The sequence below is a fragment of the Electrona antarctica genome, assembly GCF_951216825.1.
Source record: "Electrona antarctica genome assembly, chromosome: 17".
Classification (NCBI taxonomy): domain Eukaryota; kingdom Metazoa; phylum Chordata; class Actinopteri; order Myctophiformes; family Myctophidae; genus Electrona; species Electrona antarctica.
This window is the reverse complement of record NC_136798.1, coordinates 43,447,261-43,462,618: the sequence shown is the minus strand read 5'-3', so window position 1 is coordinate 43,462,618 and position 15,358 is coordinate 43,447,261. Positions and strand designations below refer to the sequence as shown.

The 15,358-nt window shown below is 44.8% G+C and overlaps 1 pseudogene across 1 annotated transcript in view; it reads right to left on the bottom strand.

Moving 5' to 3' along the window:
• Positions 1-1,176: 1,176 nt before the first annotated feature.
• The window catches only part of LOC306941147 (myelin transcription factor 1-like protein), a 38,593-nt pseudogene continuing 24,411 nt past the window's right edge, over positions 1,177-15,358 (bottom strand). The window contains exons 11-15 of the transcript in view: positions 12,090-12,314; positions 10,421-10,512; positions 9,466-9,569; positions 8,399-8,542; positions 1,177-1,368 (exon numbers count right to left, since the gene is read on the bottom strand). The product of the transcript in view is annotated as a myelin transcription factor 1-like protein (transcript). The remainder of the gene's footprint in view (positions 1,369-8,398; positions 8,543-9,465; positions 9,570-10,420; positions 10,513-12,089; positions 12,315-15,358) is intronic.

Genomic DNA, 15,358 nt, shown 5'->3' with positions numbered 1-15,358 from the left:
ATTTTCTTTTTTTTCAAAGCAAGGCAAATATGTCAGCAAGAGAGAGAGAGAGAGAGAGAGAGAGAGAGAGAGAGAGAGAGAGAGAGAGAGCTACACATGGAGTTGAGTGTTCAGCATTGATAGACTTGATAAATAAATAAATAATTAAATAAATAAATTACAGCAGCAAAAAAGTAATAATTAAATCCACTCCCTCTATTAGACCCCCCCCCCCCCCCCCCCTCCTTATAAAGGAGCATGAAGCCCTATATAGGCTGAGTTTGGAGTTTAAACCACAACAGATTAAAAACATGGCCGGCTGATTTAAATGGAGTCCCCCAGAATAATCACATTGTAACTAGGGGCCCCCCAGAATAATCAAATTTGAACTGGGGACCCCCAGAATAATCAACTTTGAACTGGGACCCCTCAGAATAATCAAATTTGAACTGGGGACCCCTATAATAATCAAATTTGAACTGGGAACCCCCAGAATAATCAAATTTGAACTGGGGACCCTAATCAAATTTGAACTGGGACCCCCCAGAACAATCATATTTGAACTGGGAACCCCCATCCTGACAAGCACTTGGAATTGCAGGCATTAAATTACATTTTTTGGTTCCATAAATATTGTGAAAGTAGCAGATCTACAGTTGTATAGAGCTTCTATATATTTTCACAAATTTTGCCTCTTCCTTGACCTTAGCCTATATGTTTTGCCTATTTGGCCAATGTTTGACCAGCTTTTATAGTTTAGTTTGTTCATTACTTTTATACCGTAAATTGAGGTATTTAAAAGCTCTGAAAAAAATCCTTAAATTGTCGCTTCGCTGGTCCATGCCTCATTGCCTGCACCTGGGGAGCACCCATGGTTCTGGAGACATTCCAAAATCTAAACACACCCATCATTAATTTCATTAGCTGCAGGTGTGTTGCTTAGCCTGCCATTGTTATTTTACCTGCTGGGGGTGGGAAAAAAACAAAGAAACTATAAAATCAACCTATAGGGTATCACTCCCTTTCAAGCATATGGCATCCCCTATTTAAAAATAAAGAAGAAATAGCGAACTTTCGGATGCCATTTCCACCGCTTAACACCGTCGTGCGACAAAGTATAAAAAAGAGGGCTTACGTTGGTTAATGCAAATGTGATTGATTCTGGTTTTTTTTCCTTTTTTCTTTTCTTTGCATCATCTACACCTGGATGCCCTGAACCGCCTGCTTGATGTTCTCCAGCAGAGCCTTGTTCTCCGGGCTCTGGTAGTGGTCCTGGTGGGTGTACATGTCCGTCAACGTGCTCACGTACGAGTCAAAGTTCTGCTCATTCATTGGTTCCTGAGGAGGAGGGGGAGGGGGAAAATCAAAGTTCTGCTCATTCATTGGTTCCTGAGGAGGAGGGGGAGGGGGGAAATCAAAGTTCTGCTCATTCATTGGTTCCTGAGGAGGAGGGGGAAAATCAAAGTTCTGCTCATTCATTGGTTCCTGAGGAGGAGGAGGAGGAGGGGGGGGGGGGGGGCATGGCCACCAATTAGACCAGTGGTTTTCAAACCTTTTCATAAGAACACGGACCATTTTTGTATTCAGCATTTGAGACGGAACCATCGTTTGATGACATTTAGCCTCTCACACCCAAAACGAACGAATATTTTTTTTATCGTTGGATAAGATTTTGTCTACAATTCCATGCGGCGTCAATGCGGCGCCATATGAGATAACAGGCAAACGCAGATCAAAAATAACAATTCTTCCACATTCTCTAATTGTGTAGAACGATTTAACTCTTGAGAGCGTAACATTAAACCATTTGGACCCGTAATTGCAAAGAAGAAAAACACCAAAGAAAAGTGCCTGTTTTCTTGATTTGTTCGGACCGAAAAATTGTGTTGTCATGATTTGTCACAACTCTAGTTGGCTTTGTATGAGGCTTAAAAGGTCTTTAAATAAATACTTTTTGAAATGTCTATGAGGAAAATGAACGGGGAATCATTTCCTGGGCCCTGGTAGGGGGTGGGACTGCGGCGCTCTATAAGGGTCCATTTGGTTAACAACTCTCCATCATTTAGCTGATGGGGACCACCTGGAATCCCTTCAAGGGCCACTGGTGGTCCCCGGACCACTGGCTGAAGACCTCTGAATTAAACGACCAAACGCCAAAGCGACCTATCCATTGTTGATTGGTTGTTCACATGCACAGCACACCAATCACGCCGACAGTCACATCGCATGAACTGATTGATTAATTAAAGGAGAATTTCGGACTATAGTCGTGATCTAATTGCCTTTAATCTAGTCTCACGTTACCAGACTGTTGCCTCCGTGATTTCCAAACGCTTCATCATACAGTCTGGATCATACAACGGAAGAGCTATCATGCGTAAGCGATAAAGCGGAAGTGGAGCCTCGACCTCGCCACTTCTGTTTCGTCTTTACAGTCGCGCACATTTATCCTAATATAAATAGAAAACATCTAAGCATATATAGCTTGTTGCTTAGCAGAAAAGGAAATAAAAAAAAGAAGCCCTAAAGATATTTTAAAATATATTTTCGTGAACGGAAATGGCAGCTTCCTTACTCAGCTCATGTGGGGGCTATAGTTCCAGACTCTATATAGCATTCCGTTACTCAGCTCATGGGGCTATAGTTCCAGACTCTATATAGCATTCCGTTACTCAGCTCATGGGGCTATAGTTCCAGACTCTATATAGCATTCCGTTACTCAGCTCATGGGGCTATAGTTCCAGACTCTATATAGCATTCCGTTACTCAGCTCATGGGGCTATAGTTCCAGACTCTATATAGCATTCCGTTACTCAGCTCATGGGGCTATAGTTCCAGACTCTATATAGCATTCCGTTACTCAGCTCATGGGGCTATAGTTCCAGACTCTATATAGCATTCCGTTACTCAGCTCATGGGGCTATAGTTCCAGACTCTATATAGCATTCCGTTACTCAGCTCATGGGGCTATAGTTCCAGACTCTATATAGCATTCCGTTACTCAGCTCATGGGAGCTATAATTCCAGACTCTATATAGCATTCCGTTACTCAGCTCATGGGAGCTATAATTCCAGACTCTATATAGCATTCCGTTACTCAGCTCATGCGGGGGCTATAGTTCCAGACTCTATATAGCATTCCGTTACTCAGCTCATGGGGCTATAATTCCAGACTCTATATAGCATTCCGTTACTCAGCTCATGCGGGGGCTATAGTTCCAGACTCTATAGCATTCCGTTACTCAGCTCATGGGGCTATAGTTCCAGACTCTATATAGCATTTGGAGATTGTGGAATAGTTGTCTGAATACCTTTTAATCTGATATTGTTATTATGACCTATAGAATGAGAACAAGAGAATGTTCATAGTAGGGCTGGGACTTTAACTGATTTAGAATAGATGAATAAAGTACAGATAACAATAACGCGATTAAAAAATGTAACATATTTGAATAATCGCTATAGCTTAGTTTTTGCACCACAGAACCTTTCTCACTGGCCGAAGTTCAGGCGTACCGATCATACCGGTGCACGCAACAGGAGAAGAAGCCGATCAGTGGATGGAAGCCCAGTGGATGGAAATAAAACAACTCACTTATTAACTCGTATACCAAAATCCGTTGTAATAGAAACAAATAATCCTTCTCAGGTCAAATATTAAAATGCTATTAATTTTAATTACTTCATTACAACGCCTCAAATTAATTAGATCAATGTTTTTATTAATCAAGTCCCAGCCCTATAGTCTAGTAGCCAGAATGTGAACCCAGACATGGTGAGTACACCAACGTTTTATGTTAGAAATGTTTAGTATGGGTCCCCAGCATGTAGAAACTGCTGGATGCTAACTTGCATATGTTGAGCAATTTTCATATTGGTATAATATCTGACCATACCATTAACAACCTATGAGGAGAAAAAAAATAAAAAAAATACATAAAGCATGATGAAATTTGGATTTATTTTTGCCTTCTATAGGTTGTTAATGGTATGGTCACATATTATGCCAATTATGAAAATTGCTCCACATATGCAAGTTAGCATCCGGCAGTTTCTACATGCTGGGGACCCATACTCAACATTTCTAACATAAAACTTTGGTGTACTCAACATGTCTGGGTTCACAATGGGGCTCTATGGGCTGGCTACTAGACTACTAGTTCATATAGCTCCATCCCGAGCCTCCCGCAGCTCCGAGTGTGCAGGCAGGGTGGGGTTTTGCGGTAAATCTCTTATTCTGATCGCTGGGAAATTCATTTGTATTTATTTATTTTCTTCGATAGCCGTAGTGGGTTAGGACAGCCCAAAGGAGACTTTGGATGACATCACAGGAGAAATCTTGTTTTGCAAGACTCCCGGAGGTACAAACTCTGTGGACAGAATCTATATAGTCATACAATAAAGGGTGTTCAATAGCACTGATTTATGCAAAGAAAAATCACACCCGTGTGAACTGAGTGGTGTAAGGTATTATATAGCCTGATCAGCTGTGGTCTGACGTAATGTCTGATGTAATGAAATCAGCATCAACCAATCAGCATCAACCGTGCTCATTTTTTGAGCACAGACAGACAGACTAACAAAGCCAGTTGTAGGAGTGGTTTACACCACTCAAAAAATAATAATAATCAAAAACCTCAAAAATGGAGTTAGGAGGTTTCCTCCCGACATCAACGAGATAATACCATCTGATTATGGTAAGAATTAAAGGAATTCTCCTTTAACCCTTTTAGGCCTGACTTTGAAAAGAAGAAATGTCTTCTAAATCCTGACAGTTTTCTGAAATACCTACAGTATGTTTCTATATTAGTGGTGCTCAATATTTCATGTCAAGGACCCAACAATTATATGTAATTGGGCCACCGACCCCCATCTGAAAATGTGTTGTTCCAGGAACCCCACAGAAGCAAAGATTTGAGTTAAAAACGTTCGCTCTGAAAGAATATATATTCAAAGATATGTGCCGCATTTTAAATAGCAGACCTACATATATAACCTGACTCCGCCAGATGGGGCAGCAGAGAGTACACTGGGTTCCCCCCTCCTGCTCCCATCTGGGAACTCTCAGGCAGACTCTCAGGCAGACTTGATGGCCAATCAGCTGCAGCTAGAGGCGGGATCAAGGCATACACAGTGCTGCCTTGATCCCGCCTCTAGCTGCCGCTGATTGGCCAGGCCGTTTTGTGGCCGGGCATCAAGTCTGCCTGAGAGTTCCCAGATGGGAGCAGGAGGGGGGAACCCAGTGTACTCTCTGCTGCCCCATCTGGCGGAGTCAGGTTACTACATATAAGCAGACCTATATACTCGTATAAGCGAGCTTATACGAGCTTGTAGATCTGTTATTTTTCAATAGCTAAAGTAGAACATAAAGGTTTGTAAAAGAGAGGAGGGTCGGAGGAAGGACACAGACAGTAAACAGACATAGGTCATAATGGGGTGAATGGATTAGCCAATGGAGACAGAGGCAGAGCATGGATGAACCAATGGAAAGGAGAAGGAACAATTAAAGAAGGAACAATTAAATAAAAAATACTCTATGAATAAAACAAAACATAAATAGCATGATGTGTTGTGAGCTTGTACATTAGCTTTTCTTCTTAAAAAAATAAAAAAAAATAAGAAACTATCCGTGGCTATTTGGTCGACCTTTTCCATCGATATGTGAACGTGGCTGTTATATGATTTGCTGATTGAATTTCAATTTCATTTGAGCTTTTGAATTATTCTTCTCTAATTACACTATTGTGTTTTATAAATGGTCCCTGTTATGATTGGTGTCTGCTTGGTGTCTGCTGAACAATACACACTTAACATTATTGATTTCAGTGTTTTGCATCGTATTCTTTTTTCATCTTGTGAGGTTCTGCCGCTATTCATTTCAACGGTGTGACATGACACCACGTTACCTTTCTGGATAGAATAATCGTCAATTTAATGTGAAAGTCGGAAGTGGCTTGTAGTCGGTATCAGCCTGTAACACGCGGGAGTCTAGACGGATGCCACGCCTAGTATCAGCTCCCAGAACTTTCCGCACAACTTGCCGCACCCAAGCCGCGCTATACTCATACGCTGAGTTGGCGGTGGCCCGGGATCGAACCCATGACCTTGTGGTCCAAAGGCGAGAGCTCTACCGACTAAGCTACCCCGGATACAATGTATCGCTCCGTGATTTAACGTGTATAGTTGTGATGTCATGACAGCATATAGTGGGAGGAGGGAAAGGAGGAGGGGGGGGTGCAGAAAAGAAGGGTAATTGAGATAAAAGGACAAAAGGGATAATAAAGGATTGAGGCTTGTTTCTTACTCTGTGGGTCATCTGTACACCACGGCCGATATATGCTTTACAGGGGGCGCGTTTCTGAGCCGGGGGTCTCTATACAGAGAGAGAGGGGTGTACAGAGGATCTATTAGTCTGATATACTACACACACACACACTGACACAGGAGTCTAGTGTTAGTGCGTGCGTGCGTGCGTGCGTGCGTGCGTGCGTGCGTGCGTGCGTGCGTGCGTGCGTGCGTGTGTGTGTGGCAAACTAATTATACATTCTCTCCAGTGTCACTAGACCACTGGGCCCTTTTTGAACCTATAGCTCCTCGCCACTCGCCCTACACACTTCCACTTGGTTTGAGCATAGATATATAAATAATAGAGACAGCACCGGGATTCCCCTCCCATCCAGTGCCGTCTCTATTGTTCATATATATATATCTATGCTCAAAACAAGTGGAAGTGTGTGTAGGGCGAGTGGCGAGGAGCTATAGGTTCAAAAAGGGGTCTGGAAAATCTATTAAGTCTGTTACACACACACCCACACACACACATAAGGCCTCATTCACACATAAAGAACATATGTTCTGCATGTGCTCTGCCTGTGTTTGATGGCCGCCTCAATGCTTTTCCAAATGGGAGTCACATGGGTTTGACCAAACATTTGTGTTTGATGGAGGGGAGGCGGGGGACCAGAACACAGCCCTCAAACACAAATGTTTGGTCGAGCCATGTGACTCCCATTGGAAAAGCATTGAGGTGGCCATTAAACACAGGCAGAGCACAGAACATATGTTATTTATGTGTGAATGAGGCCTAGATTGGGCCTGTGTTACCATGCAGGTAACGGGGCTGTTCTCACAGGCCGGGGTCACCAACATGTCCATACAAGACTTGTCTTTGTCTGTGGGCATTTATGTATTTTTTTTACCATAATATTGTTGGGTTTTTATTTTGATTACGAGTCCCGAGTGCAGGTTCTCAAATGTTTTATTTTCATGGACCCCCTATAACCCTGAGATTGTACACATGGAAGCAAATGGACCCATAGTAGTCCTGGAAACCCAGACGTTTTTTTATTTCCAGGGAGAGAAAAAAAAAAGTCTGGGACCGAGTCCACTTCAATTCGGCCTAGAGTAGCGCAAACGTCGCTCACTCTCGGCTGATTTCTGATCGTCTGCACCTTTGTTAAATTGACGCACACACGTACACACACGCGCACACACTCCTCTCTCTCTCCGTCGCTCTAATTAATTAGCCTCATGTCGTGCAGCTGCGTCTAGATTCTCCCGGCGGATCCTGCCGGGAACTGCTTATGCCATAGAAAGTAGAGGTGGACCCCAGGCTAGACCCATAGGGACCCGTAGGGTCCATTTGGTTCCATTTGTACACACTCAGAGTTACAGAAGCTGTAATGGTTCATTTGGACCACCTTCAAAGGAACCTCGAAGGTCCCTCAACCCACTTTGAGCACACATTAATTAATAGAAAGATGTTCTCAACTGGATATTTGTAACTTATCAATGTATTGGCTAATAGATCAATGATTTATTATCCAATTTAGGCCCAGCTGTCTTCTCTCTACACAACGGAACCATATGGACACAGTCACACACACATGTAGCAGCAGCATGTTTGTCAAACTGAAAAAAAAGCCAAAGCAGTTGGTTGAGGCGTTGATGTGCATGGTTCGTGGTCAATGTGTGTGAGGCGTCAAAACACGCACGCACGCACGCACGCACACACGCACACACGCACGCGCGCGCACTCACACGCACACACACAGCCAACGGAGGAAACAAACAGATGAGCGTTACATTTATTACATTCACTACAATTCACTCAAAACGAGCTTGTAGCTTGAGCTTGTAGATCAGCAATTTTTGCTATTATTTTAAGTGAAATCCTGAATAATGTTTTGCTATTTTTGAATTGGAATCCATTTTTATTTCATTTCAAATGCCTTTAATTATAGTCATGTTAACTTTATGAACTAAATTGGAAATTGGGCGTAAAAAAAGACAATAACTACTCGTTAAGCTATTAATTTAGACGGAAGTAATTAAAGTGGGGTCATGTTTGACCATGAACCTGAGGGCCACATTAAGTGAAGGTGGCGGCGCCCACGTGTCCTGCAATGCCCTACCGTACCATGTGCGGGAGCTGGATGTTGGCCAGGCTGTTGATGAGCGTCTGGCTCAGGTTGGCGAGCTCGTGGAGCAGCGAGTCGTTCTGCTGCTCCATGGCCTTGTTCTCCTCCTCGATGGACTTCAGGCTGCTCTCCATGGTGGTGATCTGACGCACGCAACGCAATGCACGCACGCACGCACGCACGCACGCACGCACGCACGCACGCACGCACGCACGCACGCACGCACGCACGCAAACACACACACACACACAAACAGGAGGACACGGACGTAGACAGACAGACAGACAGTCAGAGAGTCGTGCGACAGTTCTCCATAGCGGAGTGACACCCCCCAGGGCCAATGAAAGTTTGAGCACTTTTACCACAAAAAAAGGACAGGTAAAGTGTTTCTCCCGCGTGCTAGATAATTACAAGCTTTTGCTACAAAACTGTACTAAACTAAACTAAATGATGTGTAAAAACTGGTTTCTTTCAAACTTGGCCTGAAAAATAAAGTATAGGAAAAGTTGAGAGACAGATCGACAGTATAGGAGTGATAGATGGTAGATAAGCTGAGAGAGAGAGAGAGAGAGAGACAGCGTATAGGAGAGACAGTTGAGACGGAGACAGCGTAGGAGAGACCAGAGCCATCTAATAGAAAAGTTACGATATTGAGGGGGCAGAAACCGAGCGCTGTTCATGGAGCCTGGAGAGGGACAAGTTGGAGTTTGAAATACATTGTTTTCGACGAGGGCGGCGCAAATAAGAGCAATTTTAGGCATGTGTACCAAAATGCCAACTGTTTTAAAGTATTGTACAGTAACAACTAAAGTCTCTGTAATGTTTATGTTGTACGATTACTACAAAACAATCTAAAATAAAGGGATTTAAGATCATTAAAGCTGGGCTGTTGCCCTGAGTCCAATGCATTTCTGCCTTCTTCCGGTCCAGGACTTGTCCCAGTTGGTTGTCCCCATTCTCAATAGAAGTCTATGTACGTAGGAGAGCCGCCATTGGACTGAAGCCCCATGAAGTGAACGGAGTTTGCGTAACTCTGTCTCACTCTATGGCTCTGGGAGAGACTTACTTGAGTCCTAAGCTTGATCATGTCCGATTCCACTTGATTGTTCGACTCGTTTAAATCTTTGATTTCTTCATCCAGCTGTTTGATTTCCTCGTCGTTTTCTATGCCTGGAAGGAGAGTTTAATTGAACAGTGCATGAGCCTCTGAGTGTCGTTTTATAATACTACGAGAGGGACAGATTGGAACACGTCCGTCCATTGAGGTCAGAGTGTTGATTTTGTCGACTAAAACTAAGACGAAAAATGTTCGTTGACTACCTTTTTCCACTGACGAAATGGAAACTAAATTGAAACTAAGCTACAGTTGGAGGCCATCGATATTGTCCTTTTCTTTTTGCTGACCGAGTGGTCACCGAGTGGCGCGCTACGAGTGGCGCGCTACGAGCTTGTAGGTCTGCTATTTTTGAAAAATCGTGAAAATATTTATTTCAGAAAACTGGAGGATTTAGAAGGATTTTTTAAAATGTTGAGGTCAGGCCTAAATGGGTCAAATGATAAGGGACAATATCGGTGGCACCCAACTGTATGATGACTAAAACTAAGACTAAACAATTTCGTCAATACATTAAAACTAGACTAGTTAGGAAGGGACTAGTGGACAAGAGATCCAGTACAAGTCATTTTACAATTAGTTGCATGCTGAAAATCGCAGATCTACAAGCTCACAAGCTTGTAGATCTGCTATTTTCAGCAAGTGAAAAGAAAGTGAAAAAGTCATTACGACGGCACCGAGGCCCGCCGAAATACATGTTGTTCGACTAAATCAACTGTAGATCGAGTCGACTAAAATCGTATGATATTCAGCCAACTAAAACCAGACTAACACTAAGACATTCCAGGTGACTAAAATGTGACAAAAACTAAATTAAAAAACTATTCAAGAGACTAATGACTGGAACTAAAATCAAAATGTGCTGTCACAAAACAACACTGATTATTTGAGATGAAGGCTATATCACCTCTACTGGCGCGCTGTTTGATTGTCAACATCTCCACTCCTGTCATCCTGGACTTCTTCATAGCAGACGTGGCTCGAGGGCAGCCGGACAGACTGGAACATATATATGAACAATAACACTCTCAGTGGCGTGCACAGACATTCGTGACCAATTTAGGCAGGGACTAAGTCCGTGGATTTTTTCGTAACTTGCAACTTATCAATGAACACCATGTATTGGCTAATGGATCAATGATTTATTATCCAATTTAGGCCCAGCTGTCTTCTCTGCTAAGTACTAATTCCTACACGGGTTGTGTTTATAACCACACCCCTGGGTAAGTTTACTGAGGTTAAGGTTAGGGTTAGGGTTAGGTTTAGGTATAGTTTTACTGAGGTTAAGGTTAGGGTTAGGGTTAGGTTTAGGTATAGTTTTACTGAGGTTAAGGTTAGGGTTAGGGTTAGGTTTAGGCTGTCAATCACAGCGACTGGCCAATCACAGCGCGTCGACTGCACAACCCGTGTAGGCTTTGGTATGTTGCGTCTTCTCTCTACACAACGGAACCATATGGACACAGTCACACACACATGTAGCAGCAGCATGTTTGTCAAACTGAAAAAAGCCAAAGCAGTTGGTTGAGGCGTCGAGGTGCATGGTTCGTGGTCAATGTTACGTGAAAGCAGGGAATCACAGCTTCAAATTGACATATTGGTTGTTCAGTTTGACCCACCAATTTTGGAGATATGGCTTATAGAGTAATGTCTTGCAGAAAACAGCAAGTCTTGAGAAAACACGCTTAAAAGGTTCACTTCACGGCGAGCCGCCCCGCGTCCGAACCGGTTGAGAAATGACAGAGTTTACCGTGTGGGGGTCACTGTACTGTACTGTACTGTACTGTACTGTACTGTACTGTACTGTACTGTACTGTACTGTACTGTACTGTACTGTACTGGCACACCCAAAATCACCATATATACAATCAATATGTGCGTGTGTGTTTGGTGTTAGGTGGTGAAAAACAGCCATGCTGTTTTCGTGCTCAGACGCACCCACCCACCCACCCAGCCAGACAGCCAGCCAGCCACCCAGCCACCCACCCACCCACCCAGCCAGCCACCCACCCAGCCACCCACCCACCCACCCACCCAGCCAGCCAGCCACCCACCCAGCCAGCCAGCCAGCCACCCACCCAGCCAGCCAGCCACCCAGCCACCCACCCAGCCAGCCAGCCAGCCAGCCAGCCACCCACCCAGCCACCCACCCACCCACCCGCCCACCCACCCAGCCAGCCAGCCACCCAGCCACCCACCCACCCACCCAGCCAGCCAGCCAGCCAGCCAGCCACCCACCCAGCCAGCCAGCCAGCCAGCCAGCCACCCACCCACCCACCCACCCAGCCAGCCAGCCAGCCAGCCAGCCACCCACCCAGCCACCCAGCCAGCCAGCCAGCCAGCCAGCCAGCCAGCCACCCACCCAGCCAGCCAGCCACCCACCCACCCAGCCAGCCAGCCACCCACCCACCCACCCAGCCAGCCAGCCACCCACCCACCCAGCCACCCAGCCAGCCAGCCACCCAGCCACCCACCCACCCAGCCACCCACCCAGCCACCCAGCCAGCCAGCCAGCCACCCACCCACACACATAGCTCCGTAACCACTCAAGAAGAAAAGACAGAAAGACTAACACACACCTCCTGTGGGTGAGGAAGCTGCCGCTGACGTGCCCCGAGCCGTCACAGCCGGGCGTGGGGCAGCTCATGCCGTCCGTCTTGCCGCTCTTCCACGCCAGGGCGGGCGAGCCGTTCACGTAGCCGTCCTTCTGCCTCTTGGCCGCCAGGGGGCAGCCCGACGCGCTGCGGTGGGACGCGTACTTCCCCGTCACGTGGCCCTGGCCGTCGCAGCCCGGCACGGGACACCTGGGAGAGGAAGGAAGAGGAGGAGGTTTGGGGACTTCCGTCATATAGAATCACCGTTTCCCCCCCCCCCCCAAACAATAGTGTTTTAACCCATTTAGACCTATACGTTCGATTCTACAAAATGTCTTCTGAATCATGACAGTTTTCTGAATAACCTGTGTTTCTATGTCAGTGGTTCTCAAACGATTTCATGTCAAGGATCCCAGAAATGTTATGTAATCGGCCGCCGACCCCCCATCTGAAAATATGTTGTTCCAGGGACCCCTCCCCCAGAAGCAAAGATTTGAGTTCAATACATTCGCTCTGAAAGAATACTATATATATTCAAAGATTTGCGCCACAATTTCACGATTTTTCAAAAATAGCAGATCTACAAGCTTGTAGTGCCGCGCTATGAGCTTGTAGAGCTGCTATTTTTTAATAGCTAAAGTATAACATAATGCTTAAAACACCAAAAGGGTTTCCCGCCCAGAATATACTAGGGATGTATAATAACCACCAACAGCGCCATCTGGTGGTGATGGCTCCGAGCGCCGTCCAGTGATTTAATACAGGCGAAGCATCTTATTCTGAAAGCCGTTTCACTTGGAAACCGAAATCCGCTATGTAATCCGCGATTGTCATGTAAACCAGCTAAAACATATACTTTTTGTATTTGAGGATCATATCGTTTAGAGAAATGAGCCGCAAATCCAAGCTTGTTTTGACACTAAAAAAGAAGAATCCGGATATATTACGATTATAAAAACTACGTTCACATACAGCATAAGCCAGTGGAATTTTCATTTACTTTTTTTTTTTGAATTTTTAATCGCTCATCATATCAATATCGGCCGATGTGTTGGCCTTAAAAATGGTATCGGTATCGAACCGATATAAAAAATAATTTATAATTTATAATAATTATAATTATTTAGTTGATATTTTATTTTGTAATAATTATGTTGAAAACAAAAATAAAAATAAATAAAAGACTGAAAAAAGGCTTTTTGTGATGATGATGAAGGCTTGGAACATTAAAAAACAAACAAAAAACCCCACACTATATTCAAGTTGTTTATGTTGGGATATGGGCCAACATTTCAATAACAGTGCATCCCTAGTTTTGAAATAAAGAGGCATGCGTGTGTGTGCGTGCGTGCGTGTATTTTAATGCTTGGATAAAGGTGCCACCACTTCAGATGCTGCTACACAGTGGGCACATATTCGCGCAAAGAAGCGTCAAGAAGACACCTAGTCCAGACCAGGTGTCTCTTCCTGGTTTTTTAAACAGCTGGTGGATGGTAAATGACGCTTTGCGCGCGGCTGCAACTTATAGCGTCGGAAAAGCGCTTCCGTTTTTCTGCCGACGCTACAAGTCAGTGTTGTTTTTGGCAGCAAATTTCTATTTTAGTTTAGTCATAGTCTATGGAATGAAACTTCATTTAGTTTTAGTCACATTTTAGTCACCTGGAATGTTTTGGTGTTAGTCTAGTTTTAGTCGACTAAATGTCAGGCAAAACTAAATCTACAGTTGCTTTAGTCGACTAAAATGTATTTTGGCGGGCCTTGATGCCGTCGTAATGATTGTTTTTACACTTGCTGAAACCAAGTGTAAAATGACTTATACTGGATCTCTTGTCCACTAGTCCCTTCCTAACATTTTAGTCGAATGTACGAAATCGTCAGTATATCTAGTCTTAGTTTTAGTCACGATAGCTCAGTTTTCATTTAGTTTCCAGTTATAGTTTTTGTCAGTGAAAAAAAGGTAGTCGACGGACATTTTTTGTCTTAGTTTTAGTCGACCAAATCAACGCTGCTACAAGTTGCAGCCGTGCACGAAGTGTCATCTCCCATCCACCAGCTGTTTAACAAAGAGGAGGAGACGCCTGGTCTACCCATTCACTGTGTCCACACCATAGAGCAGGGATGTCAAACTCAAATACACAGTGGGCCAAAATAAAGAAATCGGTCAAGGTCGAGGGCCGGACTGTGTTTCAACACACGGGCACCGCGGTCATGAGGACGTCCCAGGCAAACAGCAAAAAAGTAAATGCATTTAAAACTGAAAATGCATTATTATTAAGCTCAGTTTCCTGTTCTATGATCCTCACCAATACTTGTAGTATTATGGTGGTCCGTGCAATATACCAGAGGGCCAGTTCTAATACTAATTAAATATCATCCCGCGGGCCAAAGATAATTCATCCACGGGCCTGATTTGGCCCCCGGGCCTTGAGTTTGACATATATGCCATAGAGTATATAAAAGGATAGAGACTGAACTGGCGAAGCTCCGCCCACCCAGCTATTCATGTCAGTGGAATTTGCTCAGTGGCGTTTTGAAGCACCCGGAAGACTGCCGGAAGTACCATCTCAGAACGTCTACTTCCGCATTTGACCACCACATTTTTGTGGTCAAATGCGGAAGTGCAACCGAGCGCTCAATGTTAAAGCACAGCTGCACGGGGTTTCCCGGTCATGAATCCACGGGTCCGCCTGTAGTCCCTCCTCCTACCACTAGGGCCCAGAGCTTCAACGTTGAATAGCCTCACTGGCCCCTTGGTCCACACTTTGGGGTGGGACTTCCGGGACTGGGGAGTGAGTGACGGATGTTATGAGTGGAATGCTGTGGTGTGTGTGAGCAGCACAGAGAGTTACGGTGAATGATGATGAGTTGTACTGACTTGGTTATTAATAAATAGAGAACCTCAACTGGTGAACTATACGTCTCCGCCTCCGGGTTCCTGGGATCGCGGCGATTCTTCCGCTCGTGGCAGGCGTCTCTTCCTGTTTTGGTGGATGGAAATTAAGTTCCACCCTTTGCGGCAGAATGCCGCGTCGGCCAGATTCCCGGAAAAGCTTGCCCCCCCCTGCGGCAAATGGAAGCCGCGCAAGCTTCATTTTCCATCCACCAGCTGTCTAAAAACCAGGAAGAGACTCCGGCTCTGAGCGGAAAAATGCCGCGCCTAGACGCCTATTCAGATACATTCCCATACCTTGACTGCTCTCACCTGATTGGCTCAGTGCCCTGACTGCTCTCACCTGATTGGCTCAGCACCCTGA